The following is a 6,146-nucleotide window of genomic DNA, read 5'->3' as shown; positions in this document are numbered from 1 at the left end:
GGGTTAAAAAAAGAATCTGTCTGCTCATTTAGGTCAATGTTGTATTATTTGTTTCATTTATTCTTAATCTATGTATTGTATGGTAATAATGAATAAAAACGCAATGTATTGAACACATTCCGAACAGAGCAGATAAGACAGAACTAGACTCAGACATAATACTAATTATGGTTGAAACCTTTTGCGCTGTTGCTGCAAAATGGAAACTTTGTTGATTATCTATTCCAACTGGCCACTGGAATCAGATAAGTTGAAGTTCAATTACAGTTTTAAATATAGTTTAACATTCTTTATTAAACTGTTTCAAATTATGTCTCGTATCAACCAATTAGTCTCCATAGACATTACTACAATTCTAATAGTTGTAAAACTACTGACAGGTTTTCTGAAACCGAGCTTATGAACAACAGAGTAAAGGTTGCTGGTTAAGCCAGGATCAATATATTTGTTGAGGTTTTTATTGTGTGCATAATAAATGTGTTAAATTAATTGAGCAATTTTTTAAGGAGTATAATGTTGCAATCTCTTTAAGATCAGTAATTGCAGTTCCAAGATAGATGTTGTTTTCCCTGGGCCTCTCATTCACCAGGCCACACAATAAATCATGAGACTTCCAAATCCTAACAGACAGAGATCAGTATCACTTTGTGTTGCAAGCCAAATCCATGCAAAGGTTCTACTTGGCCCAATTTCAATACCATAAGAAAGTATTAACCCAGCTCAAGCTAAATGTCTTTAATTAATGTACAAGTGTTTTGATTTCTTACATTTTTTTTCCAGTCTGGCTTCCTTCGAGTTCAGTCTAAGCAACAACTTGTTTCTCATAAACATTCTCACTGCTGTCCCAAATGTTTTGAACCTTGGGAAGGCGAGCTGTTCACACGCACGCACGCACGCACGCACGCACGCACAAAGAGAGACATTGATGACCTTTTGTCCCTTTTCTTAGTACGAGTTGCCTAATGTCAGGGGCCTCTTACTGTCTAATTCTGCATGTATTCACATTATATGGACGATGTTTCCACCTGGTAAATCTAGGGGCTGCACGAAACTCAGGCTACAATACGACCATTCTGTTCTGCTCTAACAATTCAATTTATAGATTCTACGTCAAAACAATTAGCTTTTGGAGGAATGCAAACCTGTTTTCAAATGTAAGGTTTTGAATTTGTTTGACATTTCTCAGTAGTGACACCTTCAGACACCCAATTCCATTCATGCTATGCCATCAGTAGTAACTCAGATGTTAAGCGGGTTGAAGCTTTTCCTCCCAAATCAGATATGCTTTGTTTTTCAACAAAGGTATACATTTCCTGCTTAATATATGTTTCTCACGGTTGTTTTTTGTAAGCTGCACACAGGTGATACTGAGTCTTCTCGATTGATGGATTATAGACGATACCATGTTTAAATAGATTCCTGAGTTATTATTTCATATGTGTCATATGTAAGAAAAGGGAGGGCAGAGTCAATTATATTGAGTAATTGCTTTTATATTAGAACATTTATTTCTCAAACCTATGTTTTGGAAGATGGGAATGTATTTCTAAACTAATATTTTATCAAAAGGTAAATGGTGAATTAATATAACACTTAGAATCATTGAGAATGGGTTATATCCACAGGGACTAGCTCGCCTTTAACTTAAAATAACTTTTCTCTGCTTTGGACTGATGAGTATATGATTCTTGCATGTTAAATGACTAACACAAACCTTACATTTATGCATGTGCATGTGTCAGGAAGGCTCCCAAATAATTCTGAGGGGCCTATCCTATTTTTGTAATGAAATGATAATGTGCTAATCCATTACCTTGAGTTGTCTTCACTCAGGAAAACATCCCTATCAAGTGTTAACCCAATAACTAGGACAGCTCTCAAGGCCAAGGGTCAGAGAGAGAGGGTCACACTCTCCGGCTGCAGAGGGCACCCCCAGCCACGGGCAAGGAGGCACAAGGTCGTTCGAGATGAGAGGATTCTAATCTTCAACTTTCTGAGGAGATGGGATGCTTCTTCATCTTTCTGCTTGGTGGGCTCAAGCAGACAACCCTGCAGGACGAGTGAGGGCTTCCGAGGCTTCTATATACAAGGTTCCATGTTTCTTGGAGGAGCAGATGTCTTCCTAACCTCTCCCATCACGGGGGGAGACCTGGATGCGCCACTTGGAATACGCAGTTGCCCTGCTCTCAAGCAGATAGCAGAAGGAATGCAGGCAGATGAGCCTCCATTTCACTGGGGGGATCATACAGTGCTCACTGAATGAGCCACACAAAAGCAGAGCATTTGGGGGGGGGGTTGAAATATGGCGATCTGATGAAGAAGAGTTTGAGCCAATCAGCACCTCAGTGCTAATCTACAGTATCAGGATGCCTTTAAACACACCAGACATTCTGTGTCATAAAGAGAGGAGAACGCGTCAGGAGATCATGTTCTTCCAGCTCTAGTACAAAGATAACATTTGAATTGAATGACCAGATGTTTACAGATGTACAATTAATGATTGTTTTTATATTTCCAATGAACAGACATGTGTTAAATAATGGTGATTAATATATTTTGTCAGATCAGATTACACTTTCACACTAAACAAAATAAATTAATTGATATTCTCAGATTATAAGGTATTGAATAATAAGATATTTCTAATATTATAACAGATAATGTTAATATCCTTAATTGTCCAGAAATCAGGTTTAACAACACTACTCTTTAATGTATTATCCATGCACAGACAGACCTAAAATGATGTTTCAAGTTTTAAGAATGTTTAATCCGAGGCAGTCGCAATTTCTACAGGCTCGCACTACCTGTTAGCATCTGGCACCTGTTAGCATCTAGCTCTCCTCCATACAAACATTTAGCCATCCCTGCTTATACAAGTAGTCGTTTTAGTTGTCTGCGATCTGCGGAGGCCTACTCCCACCTGTCGAGTACGGCTGTACTGAGGTGTTTTTCCTCTGGAGACGTCGCAAAGAGACGGAGCGGCTCCACCTGTTGCTGCCTGCGATCTGCGATCTACGGAGGCCTGCTCCCAACTGTAGAGTACGGTACGGCTGTACTGGAGAGGTTTTTACCCTGGAGTCGTAGCGGAGCGACGGAGTGGATTCACGCTTCGGGCTCGGCCTGCTTCCACCGGGCGCAGAGGCGCGGGAAGGTATTTTGAGTGGGGGTGCTGAGGTGCTGGACTCCAGTGAACACTATTACGGGCACTATAGAGCACGCACAAAAAAACTCCCCACACGCAAACACACAGTAAACCCGCGACTGTTACAATGAAGGCTCGATAATCAGCTCACGGCATATAGGCAGGGGTAAAGTGCTATTTTTTTACGAGTGGGGAGCGGACCTCACCTCCTCTAGGGGGGTCCGGGGGGATGCTCACCCGGGAAGATTTTTTTTAAATATTGAAGTTAAAAGCATCAATCTGATGCACTTTGAGAGCAACATTAAGAGATCTATGGATACATCTCTGAACACCCAGATGAAACACAACTGTAAGCAGATGTTCTTTTTCTTTATGGATATTTTACAAATCACTCCCCTTTCAAACTGTATTCTTGTTTTACTGCCATATAGTATTTCATAATTGTTTTTCCTTTATTCTCTTATTTTTTTTATAACTATAATGATCATATGAAGGTGTGCCGCGGAAATAATCTTGAATAATTTTTGACCAAACCGTTTGAGACCCACTGAGATAACTTAGACGAAAGTTAACTATCTAAACACTCAGAGAGTCCTTTAGCTCACCTGAGCCTTTCAGTCTGAGAGGAGAGCTCTCCTCCAGCTTGTTGTGGAACAAACAGCTCTGTATGTCCGTTAGTGCAGCTAGCTAACCAGATGCTAACAACACGGTCCCTGCTGCTGGCACCGGTCCCTCTCTCTCTCCCCCTCTCTCACACACACTAAATGCGCTATTTCCGCACACACACAGAGCCGCGAGCTTGAATGACACAAGCACACTTTTATTTCCATCCAACTCTCTGATTGGTCTGGTGTCTTGCCTCTGTTGCATTCACTGAACACGGGAAATTACAGTCCTGCCGTCCTTTCTAGTGTCTTGATGAGGTTCACGTAAAGCACGGTTAATGTATTATATTATTGAGGTAGAATTGTCCGGGGCTACAGAAAAAACATTCGGGGCAGGCCAAAATATCATTTTACCAACAATGTGGAATTTATTGGCTACATATTACACAGATTATGCACAGCGGGAGTAGCAATAACCGTCAAATAATAATTCAGACAGGGGAGCTCCGCACCCCCTGCCTGCCGCTAGGGGGTGCTGCAGCGCCCTCAGCACCCCCCTTCCCGCGCCCATGACCGGGCGTGTGCTGCTGTGCGGAGGAGGATTTTACCACGGCTGGGGCCTGCTTTCCACCTGTCCTGGTTCTGCTGTTCCAGAGGCCTGCTTTCACCCCCGGGGATACCACGGAGGGACCGGAGCGATTCCACGCTTATGCTTTCGCCTGTCCTTTGCTGCTGTGCTGATTGTCGCGGATACTGTGTGCTGGTCTGGGAAAATGGCTCATATCGGGATTCTGCTGTGCCTGTTAACCATGGGCGCGGGAAGGGGGGTGCTGAGGGCGCTGCAGCACCCCCTAGCGGCAGGCAGGGGGTGCGTAGCTCCCCTGTCTGAATTATTATTTGACGGTTATTGCTGCTCCCGCTGTGCATAATCTGTGTAATATGTAGCCAATAAATTCCACATTGTTGGTAAAATAATATTTTGGCCTGCCCCAAATGTTTTTTCTGTAGCCCCGGACAATTCTACCTTAATACATTAACCGTGCTTTACGTGAACCTCATCAAGACACTAGAAAGGACGGCAGGACTGTAATTTCCCGTGTTCAGTGAATGCACCAGAGGCAAGACACCAAACCAATCAGAGAGTTGCATGGAAATAAAAGTGTGCTTGTGTCATTCAAACTCGCGGATCTGTGTGTGTGCGGAAATAGCGCATTTAGTGTGTGTGAGAGAGGGGGAGAGAGAGAGGGACCGGTGCCAGCAGCAGGGACCGTGTTGTTAGCATCTGGTTAGCTAGCTGCACTAACGGACATACGGAGCTGTTTGTTCCACAACAAGCTGGAGGAGAGCTCTCCTCTCAGACTGAGAGAGAGTCCTTTAGCTCACCTGAGCCTGAGTGTTTAGATAGTTAACTTTAGTCTAAGTTATCTCAGTGATTCTCAAACGGTTTGGTCAAAAATTATTCAGAAGATTATTTCCGCGGCAGCGGCACACCTTCATATGATCATTGTAGTTATAAAAAAAATGAGAATAAAGGAAAAACAGTTATGAAATACTATATGGCAGTAAAACAAAAATACAGTTTGAAAGGGGAGTGATTTGTAAAATATCTATAAAGAAAAAGAACATCTGCTTTCAGTTGTGTTTCATCTGGATGTTGAGAGATGTATCCATAGATCTCTTAATGTTGCTGTCAAAGTGCACCAGATTGATGCTTTTAACTTCAATATTTAAAAAAAATCTTCCCGGGGGAGCATCCACCCTGACCCCCCTAGAGGAGGTGAGGTCCGCTCCCCACTCGTAAAAAAATAGCACTTTACCCCTTCCTATATGCCGTGAGCTGATTATCGAGCCTTCATTGTAAAAGTCGCGGGTTTACTATGTGTTTGCGTGTGGGGAGTTTTTTTGTGCGTGCTCTATAGTGCCCGTAATAGTGTTCACTGGAGTCCAGCACCTCAGCACCCCCACTCAAAATACCTTCCCGCGCCTCTGCTGTTAACTGTTTTGGACTATGAGACCTTTCCAAAGCATTTGACACCGTCGATCATCGCATCTTAAAGCAGAGGCTGGTCAGTATTGGCATATCCAGCCATGCAGTGGGGTGGTTTGTGAACTACCTCTTTGAAAGGTCCCAATGTGTTCACTTTGATGGGCTGTCTTCTAAGTGGTTAAACATTGCTAATGGTGTTCCTCAAGGTTCTGTTTTAGGTCCACTTTTATTCTCCATATATATCAACAGTTTAGGTGAAAATGTGAATGAAGCTACTTTACATTTTTATGCGGACGATACCATGATATACTGTGCAGGTCCCTCCATTAAGGAGGCTAGTGTTAAATTACAGGCTGTTTTTAACATTATTCAGACTCAGCTCTCTGAGCTTAAGCTTCTTTTAAATGTT

This window comes from Notothenia rossii (genome assembly GCF_949606895.1).
Source record: "Notothenia rossii genome assembly, chromosome: 5".
NCBI classification, from domain to species: Eukaryota; Metazoa; Chordata; class Actinopteri; order Perciformes; family Nototheniidae; genus Notothenia; species Notothenia rossii.
The sequence above is the reverse complement of the archived record's forward strand: the minus strand, read 5'-3'. Positions refer to the sequence as shown.